General features: G+C 45.0%; 1 long non-coding RNA gene across 1 annotated transcript in view; it reads right to left on the bottom strand.

Moving 5' to 3' along the window:
- The window catches only part of LOC122785798, a 45,315-nt gene extending 23,428 nt beyond the window's left edge, over positions 1–21,887 (bottom strand). The window contains exon 1 of the long non-coding RNA XR_006362352.1: positions 20,919–21,887. This is a non-coding gene — a long non-coding RNA (uncharacterized LOC122785798). The remainder of the gene's footprint in view (positions 1–20,918) is intronic.
- Positions 21,888–22,732: the final 845 nt, after the last annotated feature.

Here is a 22,732-nt window from a genome sequence, read left to right as displayed (position 1 = left end):
TGCATTTGACATGAAGCTCACTGGCTGAGGACGACCTGACCCCCTCAAACTTGTAGAAGTTGGCTCTTTTCACCTGCGCTGCGCGGGGTGTGACGTCTGGTATAAGGAATATTGCTGACTTGTGTGTGTGTGTGAGAATGTGTATGTCATCAGGAACCAAGCTTACACTTGCCTACAGCAACACACACTCACACACACACACAAACACACACACAAACACACTCATGTCTTCACCCGCCACAACCTATCATTATTGCTGTCATGGAGCCACCTCCGCAGCGGGCCTCACAAGCCCCGACAACCATGGGCACACACACCTGGAGGGCCGAACACTTAGTTCCCAGCCCTGTGCTTCGTAAACACAGCCTTTTAACACTCACAGACACCTATTCATATCCTGCAGCCTCCGCTTCGACCTTGCCCCTCCCATTCTCTGTAAAGTATGTCTCCGTTTTCTATCTCCCTGACCGCAAATGCTTTACTGCTATTTCATTTACTTCCTTTGTTATCATTTTCCCCACCGGCTGAGTGAAGCGGCAGACAAGGTGCAGTGTCAGGTTGGCAGCAACCTCAGAGCTGCTCCTTCAACGGCACAAACAACGGGCCATGGGTAGGTTCTCGAGGGCAAACACAGTACGGAGAATCGGATTGAAAACTTACAGGTATAAAGACTCTATGACAACGTCCTCGTGTATTTGCTTCAGCCGGTGCTACCACTGTGTAACGTGTACTCGGTTTAAAGAACACAATAGTCCACTGGCAGCTGCTAAGACAAATCACAAGAAAAGCATTTGAAGATCCCGGTCCGTTGGTTTAATGTTGCTTTGTGCAAACAGACACTTGAGGCAGACTTAATCAAGGGAACAAAGGAAGACCTCTGGAACATGCTACCCTAACAGAAGCCCTTAAAAAAAAGAGAAAAAGCATTGTTTGCCGTATTTAGTCATGTTACAAGGTTGTCTCAGGCCTATGCTTGCTCTGAACTGGTCTATTCAAACAGGGCTTAGCGTGTAGCAGGTTTCTCTGAAAGGTGTGTGAAGCCTGAAACTCACAGGCAAACTGTGCAAACGGAGAATCAGGAAAAACTGCATGTCACACCTTGGCAGGTTCAGTGCCCAGAAAACAAAAGCACATTGTGTAGAAAATCCATGTTTCTCTCTTGCAATGTCCCTGAATATCACAGTCTTTACTTAAAAATGGCTGTTGCACACTGTTGCACACTGTTTGTGTGTGTGTGTGTGTGTGTGTGTGAAATATGGTGCGGCTGGAAGCATGATTCCGCTGAGCATGCAGAGAGATACGGTGGCACATGGGCAGGGAAACCAGATCACCGGGGATTATTTTAAGTGTGCATCTGAAGCTTTGTCGTGTGTTGCTTGCAGTGTTCTCTCCCTGAGCCTGCGTCATTTCTCCGTCAATGAAACATATAGCTTACACAAATTCTCTGCAAAATGTAAAAAAAAATAAAAAATAAACTGCCAATGTATTCCATGCATACAGTATGTTCTGTCTTAGTCAGCATTTTTCGTGTATACTTTTACCAGCCGCATAATAAACAGCGTTGGCGCTGCATTTGGTGTCTACCGAAATAGTGGCGCGGCCTGTTGAAATGTATTTATTTACTATATCCTTTCAACTGTATATGTCCTGTGTGAAGGACACGTGTTGTGTTCGTAAAGGGAACTTTCTCTCTCGCTTTATTACTGTGCCTGTACAGTTGTGTATACACGTGTCACCTTTGTGTGTATGCATCCGTATAGCATGTGCATGCGTATGCACACGTCTGTGTGTGAGGGATGACCTCATCAAACGCGACAATACACAGCAGAGAGGTCTGGGCAACATCAGGTCTGAGCTACACCGAGGAGTCCTCACTAGCCCCGCGTCATTTACATCCAACAATATACAGGACCACAGCACGATCCCAAACGCACGTACACAAACTCTACACAACACGCTCAACTCAATCTCGGTCAGAGTACACACAAAACTGTGCGCGTTTGTGAGTGAGCTCGGGGAAACGCAAGGTTTCCAGAGGACATGTCATCTTCATTCAGCACGGCGAGAGTAGTGCGGTATAAAGATGGTGGCCACAATAGTTTTATTGTTCGAATCCAAGCAATCCCCGATTTCATTTATTCACTTTATTCGATTAATTGGACAGGACAGCACAACTGTAGTAGCCCTATGCAATTTGATTGCTGTGAGAAAAAGGCAGTGTTGTCTCCAGACTGGGGAAAGATCCAGCCTCAGGACATATCTGTGAGTTGTTTGTATGTGTGTGTGTGTGTGTGTGTACACTCAGAGGACTCAGGCATGATTAAACACAGCACGTCCAGGTAAAGTATGCCATCTGCACTCCCCCCCCCAACCCTTAAAAAATGTACTTTCCCCTGTCCTCTCCATCTCCACTCCAGTCTTTGTGGTTTATGGAGTGTCAGAATGAAAGAGGCCTTGTCTAAGAGCCTAATCCTTGAGCGATTAGTCAACGCATCTCAATTAAAAGCTGGCAATGCTACCACGCTCTCCTCAATTCCCACCAGTGGAAATAGAGGCCCCACAGGTGTCCATACAATGTGTCTCATTCGCAAAAAATGGTTGGTCTGAAGTGGCTCGGGGGCGAATTTCACATGAAGAAGACAAGAGGAATGAGGAAGAAACACAGTCTTAACAAGACGCCTGACAGCAGCAGCAAAACGAAAACCGACGTTAGAGAGTTTGGTTCAAGAGGTCACCTAGAAATGTGTGGCCCAATTGCTGCAGCCCTTCATTGGTGCCATTAAATCCCAGGTCAAATGACTTTGCAATGTAAAACTACCACAGTCGTTCCTTCTTTAACTTTCTTGTCAAAAGCAGAAAGACAAACGTTGCCTGCAACGGCAAAAAGAGCCCGTCAATGACTTTACCCATTAAAAAAAAAAAAGTGCTAATTTGAGTGGAAAAAGTACATGCCTTTGCCGTCTTAAAAACATAAGAGCAAGAAAAGCCAGTAAGTGAGAGAGGAGAGTGAACAAAAGAGAGAAGTGGCACATATATTTTTCACAGATTATCCCTTAATCAGTTTGTGTTTGCTGTAAACAGCCGTTTTGATGTGGAAGGATCGAGAGCAGAGACAGGTATTTCACCTAATCAGTCTCATACAGCCTCGCTTTCCATCAACACCTATACTTTATCTTCGGTGTATTCCCATGCCAGAACATGCCACATGACTACAACCCTGCACACAATCATTACTGTTACACAGGGAAGGAAGAAGCTGCAGCGCACAAATGGAAAACATCTGGTAAAGGTGCAGTTTGATGACCAGACCAACGGATTGACCGTCGATCACACACAGTGAGTGCATATCAATGGAGATATTTGTTCAATTGTTTGTATTTTCTTTTTATTTGTAATGATAAGTAATGCATTTTCCCTTTGGCTTAATAATGAACGCAAATCAGTCTATGTAATCACTGAGCTGAGTGGCTTAGTTCCTCCATTGTCACTGTGAGTTTAAGCCGTTTTTCTTAATCTGGTCCTAGTTAACCTGTGGCAGCTTGAATATCAGGAAATGACCTTTGGCCCTGGGGACAGACTACTGTACTTCCCCAGTCACATTCATCGTGTGTCTAACCTTAAATGAAAGCTCCGAAAGGGAGGGGTGTGTCTTTAGAGACCGGACACAGAGAGGAATCACTTACCACTTTCCCCAAAAGACCCCAGTGGAGTTACACAGAGAAGGGATTCAAATAACAATGGCAAGAGGGAGGGACTGAATGTTTCCTCAGATCACAAGAAGACCACAGCACTTGCCAACGAGCCAGCCATGCAGCGAGGCCGGCTGTGTGTGGACGTCCAGAGGGTGAGAACACACATGGTTTGAGTTTAGCTCCATGTAGGACCAGGAGGAAAGAAGGGGCCTGGTAGCAGGAACCCTCCAATTCTCACTTCCTGCTTCTGCTGGAAACATGATCTGTGTGCCCATATCCCCCATCAACACAGAGCACAGTGTTCAGCCAGCAGCCAAGGGGTTAGCATGTCCATGTCCATGCACAGGGCACCCCATCACACCAAATCAGCCTGTCAGCGCCACAAAACCCAGGCTGTTTTGTTCCCCCCATTGAGCTCAGAGTGGAGCTCTGAACAACGCATCGCTCTCAAATCAGAAGTCGCTCTTTAAGACAATGCAGTTAGCAAATGGCAAAAAGGCTGCTACTGAACTGTTCGTATGTGCCGTGTCTATGTTCTATCTTTATTGTTAACAATTATGCAATCTCACCCGTAGATGTCGTGGTAAGGCTCTGTCACATTTGGAATCTGTGGCAAATCAAACCCACGACGCTGAAATACATATTCTAAGGCCATTTTTGAATCCCTCAGGGCTAACTAAACAATTACTAAAGGACAATGTAAATCGCTATCGGACGTTTTAATCAAAGTCCAAGTTTCCCCGTGGCGACAATTGACCAGAAGTTAAGTTAGTTGGCTTATATTTTAGCGGAAGCTGTAATTAATGCTCTGTGCCTATATTCCATTCGCATTTTTGTTTTGTTTTGCAACCTGGAAGTAAAACACCCAACAGGCGGGGGAGTGTAGCAACACCATTAACAAACAGTATCTTAACACCCATGAGGAGACCAATGACCTGTTTTTGAACTATGTACACATTAATATTTACAGCTGATAAGACAGACAAGATATGCAGGGTTGGCATAATTGCCTTTACTACTTGAAAGGAGGATCGATGTCACTCCACCTACTTCTGCAGCGGAAAGAACTGCAGCTGACCTTGCCGTTCCTCCTCGACAGCGGAGGATGACTCGCCTCAAAAAAGCCAGCGGGTTATATTCGAGCAAGTAAATAATACTAATAAACCCACTAAAAAGGGCCCACACGTATACATCTTTGACCCAAGTTTGAACCAGCTATTAAAAGGACTCATAAACATACCAGACATCTATTTGTTTTAAGAATTTCAGGAGTAAATGTCACACATTTTGGAAGAAATAAACAGCTCTGGGGGAAAAAAAGGCAAAAAATAGTGCTGGGCAATGGCAATGTGTGTCCATGTGTGTTGCCAAGGCCTTGGGTCTATTGTTTATGCTCTGCTGTGGCGAGGTCAGCTGGTTGTTGACTGAATCCTTGCCCCAGCATGCGTAGCGTTTTAACAGTGTTGTTGCAGGAGGAGGAATGATTACATTACAAAAATACACCACACCATATGTCCCAGAGAGAGCCAAAACCACACGATAACATACAGTAGAATCCAGCAGGCCTTTAACCCCGCCTCTACACCCCGTCAGCTGACACAGCCTTAATGTGGCTTTCAGGCATCGACTCACGTCACGTTATTTTCATAAAAAAAAAAAAAAAGGGACAGGATGAAGTGACTTTCAAGAAGGCAACCAACTAATCAAAAGATAATATAGGACAACCGACTCGGAGACGGCATACATGGTTGCCCCGACTGTGTGAAGTTCAAACTGGTGAGGAGCCAGTCAGTTCCCTCAGTCAGCATTTCACCCTTTTTTTCTTCCTCTTCTCCATTTCACTCTCTCTGTGCTCTCCTTGTGTCTCATAACAAGATGCGGCATGCTCACTGTAAACCTCTTGGGGGGTGAAAGGGTTTGGGAGATTACATTTATTTTGAATTCCTTTCCCTTAATGTGGCAATTACCCCCTCTTCCCTTTCGCTCACCTCGTCTCTCCTCTCCTAGCAGCACAGCACGGCGTCTGTTCCAAAAGGCATCTCTGGTTATGTTTTGTACACAGAGAAGTGTTTCTCTCACCCCCAGCCGAATCTCAAACTTCATAGCAGAAATGTTCTGCCACTCATTTGGCTTAGGGTCGGATTAGATGCTTGTACTGCAGAAAACGGTGTGCCGTGTTTGGATTCCTTCATAGGACGGTCAGAAAAGCTCCGACCGAAACCCGCTCCGAGTTAGTGCTCATGAAATGTTAGATAACAGTGAAAGCAACCGCAAAAGTACCGACTTTGGCAGAAAGTATCCGACGTTCTCTTAATTGAAATTGTGCTGCAGATTAAGTGGTAAATGGTCCGTAGTTTTATTGCACGTTTCTAGTCCTGATGACTACGCAAAACTGCTTTACACTTCAGTTTTTGCCACTCGCACGTTCATCTATGTGCAGCACTTCACATCTCTCATACCCACTCACGTGTTGCCAGCACAGCGGTCAGGAGCAACATGGGGTTAAGACCCGATCCACCCTATTCTTTGCCATTCTGAAAAACCTTCCTGTAAACACGGCATCATTTCAGGAAAGGCCTCCATCCATATGAAATCCTCCAAAACGACTCAAAATGCTATAGTGCACATTAGGTCTGTAAAAAGTAAAAGAAATTTAGGAGAAATTTAAAAAAAAATACCACAAAGTACACAGACCACACAATGTTTCCAACTTAGTGACTTTATCGATATATTCGGCAGCTTTTCAGACACTCTGCAACTTTTTTTTTCTGACTAGTAACAAATCTAGGGACTTTCTGACATAACTATGATTATGTTCCAAGAGGGAAGTCGCCAGTCAATGGATACAAGTGATAATACACACATGTTCTGCTGATATGTAGAGTCTTTTCAGGCTGGTTTTCGTTACTTGTCACTGAAAGTAGTTGGCTACACTGTCCAACAGTCTCCAAACACAAAAGGATGACGACGAGAACGAACATAGGGACAGTGAATGAAGACTAGCTTTAAGCAGGGAATCGAACCCAAGACCTTCCAGTCAAAAGAAGACTCCCTCAACCGCGGAGCTGCTATCGCCCCTTAAATTGTGACTATCCTGGATGGATCATAGTCGCACTATTTTGCAAACCAGGTAATTTGTGTCTAATCTTAACTAGCAGATCAGAAACTCTGCATGTATTCGTTTGCTGCGTTCAAGATAAAGGTCGGGAACGCTAAGGACTGCAAGCAATGCTACAGTTACAAAAGTGTGACTGTGACGTCCCAAAATCCCAACATAAACCACTCGTGTAACAAAACCAGGCCTTTTTCTCGATTCCATGTCTGTGCCACTTCAACAGTGTATATCTAATCTCCCAGAAGCAATGTGCTTGCCTTTGGTACAAGAAATGCACCAAAAGGCTTCATTTCCCTCTTTTCTTTGTTTTGTGAGTCAGTCAAAGCCCATTTTACTGCACTTCCACACATTGCATCAATCCAACATGGTCAGCTAAGCTTCTCAATTGACTATTTTGTACATGGAGGGATTAGCTGACTGATAAGAGGGGGGTCAAAGAAAGGGGGAGAGAGAGAGAGAGCGAAAGCAAAACAAAAAGAGGAAGTAAATAGTCAGTTGGGGGGTGGCAAGACACCAAAGGATTACCCCTGTCATCTGTTCCGTAATAAAAGACAAATACATCTTCAGATGTGTGGAAGGAGGAGGAACGACTTTGTGAGGACTCCAAGAAAAACACACTCTATCAGGAACCTCAGAGGCACCAACTCACCAGGAGAGAGCAGAGGAAGACCCTGCAGTGAGGAATCACTATTTCCTCCCCCAGTAGCTACAATTAGGACACTCTGTGGACCCGAGACTCTTTCCATAGGTCTGTTGTCTGTGTTTGCTCACAATGCTTGCACAGCATCTCCTCTGCTTTCTGTGTCTTAACGTTCTTCTGCACCAGCTGCTGAGGGCGCATAATGTGCTAATCTGCCATTGCCATCGTGTGTTGGGTTGCCAGTGTGTTCTATGTTTTTGTTCGGGGCAAGGGTCATATTGTAAGGTTTCAAGGGTCCGCTGAGATCTCCAAACTCTGGAGCAAAGCTGGGGGAATGATGCTGTGCAACAGGGTGCAACCGATGTAGTCTAGAACCTGCTGGTGAGCACACACAAACAAACACGCACACGCAAACACAGTGCGCCAGCTGTGCCTGTGACGTAGGTGGAGTCTGAATATCAGGCCAACACAGGCCTTTATATTGTACTAGATTTATAGGTGTGGCGCCTTGTGCTGTAGATCTAATTACAGATTTTTTACAATGATAGCATGTAAGGTGAAATGTAATACGACGACTGCTTCGACCTAGACATGGCAACCCATGAGTCTCTACCTTATAATTTGGTCATATAGGGTTTCACCCAAAAAAGGGCTGATACGCTTCCTGCACAGGTAATGCAACTGGCATCAAGTAGATAGGATTTTCTTTCTTTTTCGTCTGTCTGCATCTTTCCTCTCATTTTTCATTTTCTGTCTCAGACCTCTCTTGCTCTCTCTCTCTCTGAAAAGGTGCACATTTATTTTACCTTCTATTTGCCAAACAAAGGTGCCATTAAGTGGCATGCCCTCTGACAATATTTAATTAGGTTAACACTAGTCTGGATGGCCAACTCTACCTCCAGGGGAATTCCAGCAGGGGATGACAGGGGCTGCAGGATTTGTCAGAGGCATTTGGTGAGGGCAAAGCAGTCAGACAGCATTTGGTGAGGGCAAAGCAGTCAGACAGGGTGGAGGGAGGGTAAGAGTTTGAGCACCATCTCTTTTTGATGGATTGGTACAAGCACGCGGAAACTTTACACGCTATTTATTTGACCATGCTTTCCATATGAGTGTATCATATTAAAAACCACAAGTGATGGGGTAACTCTTTCCTTTCCTCAACAATGCCCAAGCTGTTCGATCGGACGCGCGCTTCGCAGGGTTCTCGGCAGAGGAAAAAGAAACGCACACGCTGTCGATCTGACGTACACAAAAACACCAACGCACGTGAACTCACGCACAAACTTGATTTCGACCCGACACCTGCTGATCGAGCGAGCAGACCCCGTGGATGTTAGCTCGCAAGGAAAGGACAAGGAGGTCAAACTGTAGAGGCGGATTTCTCGTGAACTAAAAGCATTTGGTTTTATTTCTTTTTATTACATTTATGAATTATGAAAACAGAAATGTCGACGTCCGTCCGCAGCATCACAATCACAAACCAAAAGACCACCCGTGTTTGCTCATTAAACACACACACGAGCGCGCGCACACACACTATGTCTCTCACGTCCAATCACGTATCATAGATCAAACTGTTTATGAGGCAACCTGTAAAGACCAGAGGCTGAGGCTTAGCCACATGTTTTACTGCTCTGTTTGAATAATCAGGTACAAGTAAAACAAACAGCTACAGAGGGGATGTTTAGCAATGAGCTGGGAATCCAACTCGGGGGTAATAAGTGTTCATTAGTTTTAATGGCATGGCTCCTGGACCAAATGAAATGAAGACCATGAGACCACATCCACTTCATGGAAATAAACCATCCAAAGTCCCCTCCAATGTCACTTTCTTAAGAGATTGTGTAAAAATTAAAGCAGAGACATGAAGATGACGCCACCCTGACTGAAATGTGCAAGTATTGATGTTGCAGAGACGAGGGGAGAGCATCTTATACTTTGAGAACATGAGTTATGCAGTGTGCTGGACTTGAGTCAAGGACTGTCTATCTCCAAAAAAAAAAAGTTTAAAAAAATATATCTCCTGTGACGCGGCGGTTATGCTTTAAGCTTGTGTTAGTCCATGGAGCAGATGCTGGTGTTTGGTGGCACATCTTGAATCCACCTGAGCTCAGAGAGCTTGTGAGGCAGGCCCCGTGGTCCAGATGCCCCCTCCCCCCACCCCCCCCAACACAGGCCTGAACATAAACATGGCTTGGGTCTGGTTGAGGAGAAGGAGACCCCGTTTATTTATGGACATGTCTGAGTCTGGGACACAATTACAGAAAGATAGATAGAGGAGCAGGAGGGACAAAGGGAAAGAGTAGGAGAACTTACACATGGATGACGTGGATGACTTGCACAGTGCGGTCAGACAGCTGTGTGATCTAGCCCACCTACAGAGCAATAGTGGAAATAATCGAGTGCCAGTGCGACATTAAAAGCACCGATCCTATACTCTGCTTTCTTATCTACAGACACAGTCCAATGTACAAATTATAAAGTGGAATATATTTCAAGAAAAACAATGACTCGCCCATTTGAGGAACTAATCCATCTCTTTGTGACGTCAAATGTGCCACAAACAAGACCATCTATCTGAGGGTATTGACTGCGGGGCGGCAAAAGTAGAGTGAGGGTGTGAGGCTGGGGAATTCAAAGAATTTCCCCGTGTGCTTACCGGTAAAACCAAGCCCACAGTAGGTTTATGAAAGTATGGCTGAGCAAGCCCTTTTTTTTTTATCTTTTCTGCTCTTGTCCTCATCTGTGTCGCTTCAATCTAGATTTTTACAATAGGGCTTTACAGCTTAATAGCCTGGTTACAGAAAGCCAGACATCGTAAGGTGTTTTTATGGCTGCTGTAGCTCCCTTATGACTGTGTCAAGTGTCATTGATTCACTGTACAGCAAGACGGTAGTTTTGAAAAAAAAGGGGTGGGGGGAAGACGGTTATTTTGCTTTCATAATCGCTGCAGGATCCTCGACACTGAGAAACTGTTCAGACGAGGAACCAGACGACAGCTTAAACGTAACTGCTGCACATTGGCTCATGAACCCCGCCTAGTCATGCGTTTTCTGTTGCTATTGTTACAAGTTTTTTTGATTTCCTATTTCCAACGTTTTGTGTCAGGGTAAAAAAAAAAAGACTAAGTTCATATACATGGTTGCTTTTGCATGTTTTCTTGGTGACGGTGACTAATGTCCCCGCGACATGCGTCCGCTCTCCTGCCTCTGTGCTAATGTCCTCCGCTCGTCTCACGTCGGCCGTATTTTTGCATCGCATAGGGTCATAAAACTCAGGCAAGGCAATTAGCACGGTGGCCTGACAACACACCACGCCCCCCCCACACGCACACACACACAGAAAAATAAACATTACACAATCACACCGAACATGAGCTGCTTCAGTTAATTAAGACCACGCTGCCTTTTAATGCCTGTTTATATGTGTCTCTTCAACAAATGCTGCCCCTAGAGCTCCTTCCTAAAGAGCTCAGTCAAAGGAGGCAGAGAGAGAGGGAAGGTGATAGTGAAGGTGGGGAGAAATGGGGACTGGCAAATAAATCTGCTCCACAATGATCCACAGCTTTCGCTAACAAACCAAGGCAAAAACACAAATACAACTCGATTGTTGACTTAAACTCTCAGTCGGAAAAGTACTTCCACCCTCATGGAGAGTTTATTTTATTAAGCAAACCATTTCTTTAAATGATTAAAGGGAATCTATTCCTAATCTATCATTATCATCTATCATTATGATCTTCATGAATCACTGAATGCAAGCGAGAGAAACGGAACCATTGATACGTCGCGATCAATAGCATGTGGTGCTTTATTGGCGTGCCACTACCACTCACGCTGCCTCGGTGGACACGAGGGACACGAGGGACATGGAAACCCAGGAGAGCCGAGGGACTGGCCATCGCGCGCTCACATCGCTAGGGTCGATAAGCTGGCAGCTTGCGCGAGGAAAAGCCTGCCATCAGTAACCACCAGGTCCCTGACCACCTCACTCACATTTTCCAAAATCGGCTCCCTGCATCTCCTCCCTGGTTAAACTATACCCAGCCCACCAGAGCACAGGCCAACTGGTCTGATGTGTGGCGCCGCAGTTTTGGGAAAAGTTTGTGGAAAAGTTCAGCTTCACCTGAGTGACCCCTGTCCTGTCCTTAAGGCCGCCAGGCTCTTTGTCGGGCCTCTGAGTAAGAGTACGCAGCTCCTCCTCTGACGCATTGCGCCGTCTTGGACTGGACACGCATAACGCATGATACACAGTGTCTTTCCTGATGTGAGAAATCAAATATAGGTGTGTGTATATCGAATATAGCGGTGTGTTTTTATAGGCGCACATTTTCACATTTTGGGAAACGGTGTTTAGATTTCATGTCGCAGCTTGGTGTGTGTGTGTGTGTGTGTGTGTGTGTGTGTGTCTCAGAGAGAGAGCTGTCTGGAAGAGGTTAGGTTAGCAGCATTTACGACGGAGGAGTCCACCTCACACAAAATCCCCTCCTACGCCACAACAGCCGTGCACCGCTGCTAATGTCCTCCTTGTCTGTATACGTTGTTGTTTATGCACTCCTATGCACACATGCACTCCATTTAGGCTGCTGCTGCTGCAGCACTGTCTGAGGGAAGATGCGTTAGGAGGAGGAGACAGAGTCTCCCCCTGGATTTTAATGGCTGATGGACCTGTGGAAGGTAACAAAAAAAAGTGTTAAGTGAAGGGGTGCAACATACACTTTTAGAAAGGCCTGTAAAGGAGCTGCTGCCACTAACAACACCCTATTAACATAAACCAGAGAGAGCAAATGTACAGCGCAGAAAGATTCAGTGCTAAACGCTCCCTGTGCTATGCTTTAGGGCACAGTTGCAAGACGTGGTCGATGCAAGAGCGAGAAAATGTATTTGCAGGTTTTAAATGTTAAAATAATCCTCAAGATGAAAGGCCCACCTGCAAAGTACAGAAGGACAGTGAAGGCCAGAGTCAATGATTAACGTGCAGAGTAGACGAAGGTTTACTCGAACCATCGACTAGACAGATATACCGTCAGACTTCCTCCTTCATATCTCGCCCCACCCTTTGGTTTGCTCACTCTACCCGCCTTGCCATGCCTCAACATAGTGTCTGCAATAAGCAGAACGGGGAAAACACAGTTGTTGCCCCTGAAGGCAACAGAGCTCCTGCAGTGCCGGCGTGCCTGCCCTGGGCACGTCTGGTCAGGTTCACAGCTCAACTAGTACGCGGTAGCTGTTATGGGGAGCTGCTGAGGGATTTAGTTGATCGATTACAAGGAAGAGATGAATAACCCTGGAGAGAGCGGCGAGATATAGCAAAGATAAGCAGCTGTGTTATGCAGTGTTGCAACCAAAATGCACGAGACTTGATGACAGTGCTAGTGTCAACAAGAGTTCCACACAGACCGGAAAGCAAACAGCAGGCAGAGCAATTTGATGATGGGAAGACGACGTATTGTTGAAAACATTACGGCAGTGATGCAGAGGCCTGTGTGTCTATGCATTTCTGTAGGTGTGTACACAACCTTGTTGCGCAGCTCTTTAAGGTGGCTCAAGTCTCATTACTGACGAAACCAAAAGGGAGAGATCTGATTTCCTGAAGATTAGGGACAACTTGACATACACTAGTGCCAGTAAAAGAGGTGTGGCTATGTGTGTGCAAAGTGCACACTCGCTCTCGCTCTCCCACACACACACACACACACGCACAAACGCACACACACTGCGTTTATACAAGTGAACTTTTGTTAACCTAGACTGCATTGCCACACATGATTAATACACTTCATGTACAGGTAAAATACTTTGATGAAACACTGCATGTGCACACACACACGCGGCACACGGATGAAACCCCGGTGAACAATTCACTTCTGATTACAACCTGTAACTCTTTCCCATGGTCTCCAACTGACAGGAACCTGAATAACTACATAGTCATAAATGTGATTTGTTGAAAGCAACCTGGTCAGCGTTCAACAATGCGGTGTACACACACACACACACACACACACACACACAGAGGAAACGGAAGTCCGTTTGTGCAGCACGAAGAAGAAACCGATCAATATGCAGAAAGGAAATTCATGCAAAACAAGGAGCGGATGAAGTAAATGATATCCCCGACAGTAGTGGCGTAGGCTCTTTTTGTAGGTATTATTGCTTCATGTACAGTGCATGGAAGAATAAATACAATACAAGGACACCTGCGGGAAGCTAACCGTAATTGTCGTCGTGTTTGTGCTATTACTAGTCACCCACACATGAGCTGCCCCACCTGTTCCTTAAACATGTCGCCAGAACATTTCTCGTATTCATTCGCCGAGTTCTAAATGTCTGGCAGAGGAGTAACACCAACAAAGAGCCGCAGCACTTGCCAAGTTTCTGTGTCACAATTCAAACAACAGACACAAACCTGGACGCTGATACTTGTTTGCTTCTTTTTCAATTGCTGTCTCTCTTGTTTCTCTCCCTGAACTGCACTATAATACATTTAAAATTAGCTGACATTATTCTGAAAGCTCTTGTATAAGCAACGCACCAGAAGCGGCCGCACAACCAGTCGACTTCGCTTGCTTCCACAGCATTTCATCTTGCAAGGGGCGACAGATGTACAAATTGAGCAGTTGGCTTTATTGAAGTTCACCGTGGGTTTATCACTGTCGGCAAACACAGAGGCACACGGCTGCTTTGATCTTCAAAGGCCGAGGAGTTGGAATGAGGGGCAATAAGAACATAATAATGCCAGTCTACATCCATTACTCCATAGATCACATGGTTGCAGACACGCAGAGAAGCTTCTACTTTCCTCAGGAACGTTGGCTTCCATGTGGCCACATTGCCATCTAGTGGTGCAACTGAGGAGTGGCGTTGTTGTGAGCGGAAATGGAACAGAAGCAAATGTGTTGTCTGTACTGGAATCACAGTAGCAGTCTGACTTACTTGATGTTGTGATTGAAAAATCCCAATTAAAAAAATGACAAAGCTCAGAGAACAGAGAATGTTCTTTTCTGTGTGGAGTCTACAGAGCTCTTCCACCTCTGAGTTTTTAATGGCGAAAAGTTAACACAGTCACATGGTCTTATGCAACAGAGACACCTTGTGGAAAACACGGGGAGTTGCACTTTGCAAACTAATGTACACACACACCAAGAAATGAACAGAGCAGCGTTCAGTACGGTGACAATGAAGACAATGAGGGAGCAAATAATAGAATTAAGAAGGTAATTAAGAGGGTCAAATCAAGGCTTTTATCTAAAGGTTCTCAACATGAGGCAGAGCTCACACTTGTCTGTCCCTTGTAATGCACTTGAAATGTCATAAAATATAAAAGACTGCTCATGCCACCAAGGGGATTACAATAAAAAAAACAAATATAAATAAACGTATTGTACTGATGTATGTTGCATTAACTGAGAAGAGTGGAGTATTCCAGTATGTCTCAGGACAAGGATACAATGCTGACCTCTAGTGGTGATGTGAAGACTGCCTGAAGCAAGCCTGAATGTGTATCCATTTACTACTTCTTATCTACTCTTATAAAATCCCTAAACATTAACTAAGCCAGAAATATCTCCATATAACATTTTTTTATATTTATGTTTAATCTCCTGCATTTTCAGAACAATCGGATGCGCCTTGTATGCATTTGTCGGTGTGAATCGTCCTTTTGCTGCAACTGTAAAGGCCGTGAGAAACAAATATCTCAAGACCTGGTTCGAGCTGCAATGTTTTTTCTGGGCGATTATACCAAATGTGTGTTTAAGTTCATCATCAAGGACCGCACCCACTCACAGCACACACTGTTCACACTCCTGCCATCTGGCAAACGCGACACGAGTGTGAAAGCAAGGACAAGCAGACTTTAAAAAAAAATCCTTTCCATCCGCAGACCGTCTGACTACTGAATCACTGACTGTTGAACCTTCCAATGCCCTTCAATACCCTGACGTGCACATTTTCATAAAATGTAGAAACAAAATCTCTGTAACAATGTATCATGTGCACGTTTATACAATACAAACAATATTTGCACATGCTGAGTGCTCACTTTATATTATTTATTTTCTACTGCTTGGATTTCAGTTTATTCCTTTATTTTTATTTAATTTTACTTGTTTATTGTGTGAAGGGAACTCATAAAGTAAGAGTTTGGATTTGCGCTGTGTATATGACAATAGACGTATCTAAATCTAAAACGTGTGGAGGTTATTCACACATTTAATGTACGACTAAGAGGTGCACGCTATACACAATGGCGTGCAAAGTCCCATGCACATACAATTCGGATTTTTTAATTCATTTGAAATATTTATACAGAAATCGCAAAATAATATTTCACTGAATATGATTTAAGCAACACTAACCTTTGCTGGATGTGCTGTCAGTATACCAAACACACAACAGGGAAACTGTAACTGATTTTAACTAGTCAGCCACTGATTATGATGAGGTTCCACACTTGTCACTGTGTTCCATCCTGCTCACCAAACAGAGGTTTAGGTTAAAAGTGGGAAAGAGGAACCAATCTCCCTACATACAACTCAGTGTCAGCATCAGTGTCAGCATCAGTTTTAGAATACAATATTTTTGCAGGACAACCAAGCACACTGAAAGCAAACCCCCATGTGCAAATGATTAACAACAACATCAGCGCCGCCAAACTAAAGAGGCCAACAGGAGGAACTGCAGTCCCAATAAACTATATTCCAGTTGTGCCATCATTGTCCACATGGGCGCAGCAGAGTTTAAGAAATAAGGAAAGACATTTTCATGTTACAACCACTGGACTGTAGAGCAACATTGCAGCGGCACACAAAAGCAATGGTTCTGCAAAATAAAGAAAAGTTCTTTGTTCAACCTAACACATGTCAGGTTTTAATCAGCAGCAGCACATTAATGAACTGATGACAGTGAGGCGTCTGGATAGCCTGTAATTAAATTAGCTGTCATTACAGCATTTGGCATTGCAGGGTAATCTGGGCTTCTGTCAGGGACACTCACAGCCACTTTCACACCACGTCTGTCAGCAGTTTGGGGCTCACTGTGGCAGCCTGACGCCTCCTGGACAGGCCTACAAAGAGCATTTGCCACCCAGTCACCGAGCCTGGAGCTTTTATAAGACACGATCATTTGTGCACACCCTCCCCGAATGTCACGACATTCGACAATCTACCTTAATTGGACTTTTTATATGAAAAGGAGGGGAACGTGGGCACAGTGAGTGTTCTTCAGATGAACCACATCACAACAGGCACGCACCAAAAGCTGTCAGCGTCACACAGATCCCCTCCATGCAGGGGTGCAGGACTAAACACACACATACTTAGTGAACTGAGGAGCCTGGTGGTCTTGCTGTGTCCCAGGGAGGTCACACAGGAAATTTCACGGTCCTCTTCACACTGAAAATGTGTCCTTTATCCACCCCACGGAGGACGAAAGAAAGGGGGAGAGGAGTGAAAGCGTGGATCAAATGAGACGGGGGGGGGACAGACAACTCCTGAATGAGGATGGCTTACTACGTGTAGGTGTGACTCGCTGAAATGCAGTGATGCTGCCGTGGTGACCCACACCCACCCAAGTAAAGGGCCCAGTGTTGCCACAGGTTTGGTGGAATGTGACATTTGTGAGGGCAGAACACAAAGGGAGGAATTTTCCCTCCAAAACGGGAGCGTGAAAAGAACAAGTGAGGTCAGTTCTTGAGACAAAACATGTCTGGTATTTAAAGCATTGCAGACTATTTTTGTATGCACAGGGCAGGTCAAGAAAACATGTGACGGTGTGTTTCAAATGGAGACAAACTGAAAAAAAAGTGTGCGTGGCTACACTCCAGTGGCTCCGTCACCTGCCTGTTCTCCAGTTTGACTATTGTCTTATTCACTTCTCTTCCATTGTGTTCTTGTATTGAGATGGGTGGTGCATGCAGCTTCCCTGTGGTGCAGGGATGATTGGAGTCTGTGTCTGAGCTGACAGAGATGCTGCTGTGCTGAGCTCTGAGCCTTTCGCTGGTTATGCTTTGTGTGTGTGGAGAGACCCCTCCACCCATCCTCCCACAGTGTGGCTATGCTTACACAGGAGGTCAGGGATAGGATAGGATAGGACAGTCAAAATGGAGGCATGCCACATTTAAACTGTGGATCCTATGAGAGCAAAGTCAATTAATGAAGAATAACAGAGGGTTGTTTGTGACGACAGCATTTAGAGTGTCTGACCCAGAGAATCCCCCAAATCATGTTCACCAGTCCTCCAAAAGCACCTAGCCGCAGTCTCTCAAGCACTGACTGTCGGCCTCTCTCAACCTCCCACTTCCTGATAACTCCCTAAGCAGAATGATACCCCCACTCAATCCCACTTAACGCTAAGCTGTGGTTTTTCTGTAGGAAATCAGCAATCTGTTGCCATTACCCACTAAAATGTAGCAAGCGACAGGTTAATTATAATCTAATGCCATTATTCTGTGGTGTTATAGTGTCATTATTCATTAAAGCATGTAAACTTGTGTTTTTTTAATAATAAAAAGTACTTATTCATGGTCAAGACACTGTTAATGGGGGAAAAAAGAAAAGTTTTTCAAATTGTGTTATTAACTGACCTCCATTTGTAACAGGTCTCCCTAGTGGCTCAATAGTTTGAGAAAAACTTGAAGCTTTGAGAAAATCACGGACGGAGGGAAAATCACCAAAGCACCAAGGGGAAAAACACTTTACAGCGCTCCCAGCTTTTGAAAAACCTCTCTTCTTCTCCCTCACACACATTAACACACGGGCACAAACACATACACCTCAAAACAAAGGTGCCATTTTACTCAGGAAGGGTCAGCAGTTCTCTCCATCAGACAGGGGCTTGTTCTTGGTCAGAGGCTGCTGCCCAATCTCAGGCCACCCTCCCATGGCTCCACCGGCCCCCTCTGGCCCCCACCACCCCTGGAGACAAGCTCCCCATTGTTCCTGCACTACTAATAAATGACAGTTCTCCTGTTCTGACAAACTTTAGGGCCTATTCTAAACACACTCGTGTACAAACTGGATGTAAATTGCGCTCTCCATATGAAAGGATACACAATGGCCTTTTTTTATATATATCTCATGAGGCTATAGAAGGTCATCTGACACCGACCATGGAGGAATTTATTCCCTTGCAATTGTAGCTATGAGGCCTGCAGACCTGGTGAGGTAATGCTCAGGGCATGTTGGCTACAAAAACACGGGGTGATAATATGTAATAAATGCTTCTCCCGCTTTCCATTTCCCTTCAGTGGTCAGAAACAGTCGAGACATTAAGAATCAGTTCACCAAGAGGTCACGCTGCTCAGTCCATGTTGTCACCTGTGTCTAATGTCACACACACACACACATACACACTGGACCGAGTCCGAGTTAGATCAAGACCAAGACGCAGAGGTGAGCCCTGAGTTTAGACATGATAAATCACCACTCAACTTAAGCTCATAAACACACCATTAACACGCTCGACCACAGCAACTCGATCTGTTTACCTTAACCACTCTGCTGGGGGACTATTGCTCCGTGGGCAGGCGTGTGTTAGCATACCTGGGGGCCTGATGTACATGTCCATCACTGGGGCCGGCCAGCTTCGTACAGCGCTGGCCCACGGAATCGTGTCAGTTGCGCTGGCTCAACATTGCCTCACCACTGTATGAGGTCATTTTCCAGCACTTTGGGGTCATTTTCATACATTTTATTTTTATAAACTTCCAGGACTGGACTGTAGAGCTCTGTAAAAACAGTGAATAACACCTCTCCGGAAACGCTGTGAGACTGTTTAGTCTGAGGTGTATGATACCTGATTTGATCCGATTTAAGGGAATGGAAACGTCTGCACAATACATGTCTGGATTACCGTAAGTGTCACAATGCAGCTGAAAAGTGATGGGAAAGTTCCTCAGAACTGTTGAGTGGGGTAAATACAGGGTTGTTAAGCGAGTCCGACCCTGGTGAGTACATTGCTCTCCGCTGTGGCTCACCACAAGCGTATCGTATGACAACACACACAACCTGTGAGAAAGCAAATTCCTGCTCCGCTATTTTCAGCTGAGAGACCCAGGTTATAAACAAACGCATCAAAGCGGGAACTACATCTATTGAAATGTTACGGCTGCTAAAAGACAGAGATGGGTGTGCGCATGTGGGCGTGCTGGGGTGGATCCGCGTCTGTATGGGAACTTACACAGCACCGGGGTGATGTCGGCCATGTGTAGGACAGATGCTGGGCAAGAGGGGTCACGTCAGCAGACATGCTCCCGCTCGGCCGTTCGAATGACAAAAGGAGGAGGAGGAAGAAGAGGCAGAAGTTGTGAGAAGAAGAGTAAAAAAAAAGCCCCAGTCTTTAGTCAAGGCCTGCTCACTGACACAAAGTCTGTCTTTGTCTGCCTCCCAGGGTACCAGATAAAGGAATTCTTGTGTGTCGGGGGCTCTGACCGAGTTTATTTGACACTTCAGCTCCTTTTGTGGAGCAAGTGTCCCACCGTCAATGCTGGCCATGAGAGTCACTTGGCATTAGACAGAGGGTCCCTCTTCAGCGGAGAAAGGGGGTCTTGTTTGGAGATTTTTTTTAATGGAAGGGGTGTGTGGGGGGTGCCGATTTGGAGCGGGGGTCCTCGGTCTGTGCTCTGAGCCGTATACACAAACTGATAGTGGGGCTCTGTCCACTGCCCCGACAATAGACGGAATTCTTTTAGCCAAAGGAGGTAGAATGAAGGAAGCTTCATCAGATACCTCTGACAAATGCACGCCTGATATGAACGCAATGCCAAGAACTCGTAGTAGGCTGTTTAAAAATGGAAACGTCATCCTGCTCAACAGGTACACAAACACCTCCGACTGCATAAGGTTCACCTATGAATGATGCAGCGTGCACCTGTGGGTTCAATGAAGTGCTTCAATGTTCCACTGAACCTCGGGTCTCAGTGCGAGTACAGTTATGGCACTCACACACTGAATGGAGTCACTGTAGGAGAGGTAAACAAACACGGACACTGTCATTTATTTTTGCTGCACCTGCTCACCCCCTTATTTACATGTGGCGGCTCAGTGGATAGACTTGCAGAGTGCAAACCTGGCACTCGTACGTCCAAGACGTAAAAGTGTCCAGCTGTGACATGTCATGCCACTAAAACAGCTGTCAGCTCGAGTGAGCGTGAGGTGCACCCAGTGGGTCCAGAGAGTAACGGAGCAGTTAGCAGGTGAACTTTGATATGTGGCGTTTCTTGTCCACAACATCTCTACAGACACAAATTAGACTTAATCCATCCCAATCCAAGTGGCTTTGAGTTGTATTATTCAATTGAAAGTGGATGGAGTGGTGAACATGTAGCTCTAATCTGGTGAAAATCTTTCATGAAATATTGGAATAACTAGTCGTCACTGGGACACCTTTAAAAAAGTGTAGTTTTGAAACAGTCTGCACTTCACATTCAACATCCACACCGTATCGTGTCATTTTTTTCTTTTCCCACATACCTGTTTGATGAGCTGTCGCGTGCCGTCATCTTCCGAAGATTGCTGAACATCTGCCGAGCATCACGTCCAAAATATATTCCAGGATATTCCTTCTCGTGTGCCACAATCGACGCATCTCCAAAACCAATATCAGAGCCCCTCTGTAACACTGGGCTGCAAATGAACACGCGTGAACTTCCCCCAAGAGACTCGTCTGTCCGACACGCTGCTTGTCCAGCGACAGACGCTGGGCAGCCGGAGACAGAGACAGAGACACCGCTCGTCCCGCGTGAGACAAAGTATTTCCTTAAACCCAACAGGACGAGCCGCACACACAGGCCGACTGTAGAATCCTGCGGCGGTTGCCATTGTGATCACTTTTTGTTTTGTTTTGTTGTTGTTGTTGTTTTTGACAAATAATAATAACTTCACGCGGGTCAGTGATGTTCTGTCAGTAGTTAATCCTCCTTGGTGCGTCCACAGAATCCGCGCGTAAACAAAAATGATTATCTCTAATGAGTACTCAAAGAAGTTGACTTCTCGTTCAGGGTCCAGTTCGGTGCTGGTCCCTCCATCAGATCTGCCACAAGTGAAGCGTCTCTGTTACAGGACCGATGTGCTCTCGTGAAGAGCCTGAGCAGCACTGAGCCATAGTTTGAGCAGAGCACAGAAGCACATGCTGCGCTCAGCCAACGTCAACGCGCAAAGCCTCACGGTACGTGTAGTTTACTGTTGCTGCTAACTTTTTTTTTTTTTTTGAACGGTTTCATACAATAGAAACACTAACCATCATGTGGGATGATATTAAAACCTAAATGATTGTCTATCCATGAATAGACATATTCTCATAAATATCCTAATAATAATGATTTGATAAAGTAAGTTTATATGAATATAGAAGCTGTTACACTGTTGCCTCGATCATCTGTCAGTTTGATCCCGGGTTGCGTGTGAGCCTTGTGTGAGCGGCGTGAGTGAGTAATAATGATCATCTGTCGCTGCGCAGAGATACAAGGGATGTCGGTGCCTTGAATCACCTTCCCATGAATGAATCTCTTGTCTTTCTTACCTCACTTTCATGTCCTAACCACCTCCAGGCTTGCTTGTATTTCTGGAATCATAGCTTCCATGAAACCTTAAAACAAGGACTGGATTCTGAGGAACGGAGCACAGATTCCAAGAGAGGGCTATGAGAGCACAACTGAACTTAGGTACACTGAAGAATTTTTTTTTTTTAATTATTATTATTATATATACACCAGAATAAAAAAAAATAAAAAAACACCTAATAATGATTATGATAGATTGTTCTAAGATCTGTATTTGACGATAATTTCAAAAAATATATAGTGATTAGATAAATCACTTTTGTGAGGATTGTTTTATGCCAAAGTCAGATCTGAAGCTGATATAAGTGGATTAACTTAAGGCAAACCTTAAGAAATGTTAAGAATATTTTCCGAAAATCAAATCGTTTACAAAAAGATGTTTTATCAACGTAAATATGAATTCACGTGTATGCAGTGACTTAGATCACTGGATAATAAACTGTGTGATGAACCAAAACAGAGGGTTTTTTTTATTTTAACAACTATACCTGGTCCACAACGAGAGACTGGGTTTCATTTGAAGCAGGTGAGGCTCCACTCCACCTTTTCCACAACTCCCCATTTGGCTGCGCTCCAGTACAATCCAGGAGTAACTGAATTGCACGCGATTCTGTCAATTGCAGGTACTTGATGGCTTTCTTGTGTGCTGGGGTTGAACAGTTGCTGGAGGTTTGCACACACAGCATTGCGTGACTAGAGCTGGGGATGAAAACACAAAGACATTGT

This window comes from Solea senegalensis, linkage group LG19 (assembly GCF_019176455.1).
Source record: "Solea senegalensis isolate Sse05_10M linkage group LG19, IFAPA_SoseM_1, whole genome shotgun sequence".
Lineage (NCBI taxonomy): Eukaryota > Metazoa > Chordata > Actinopteri > Pleuronectiformes > Soleidae > Solea > Solea senegalensis.
This window is presented reverse-complemented; position numbering and strand designations above follow the sequence as displayed.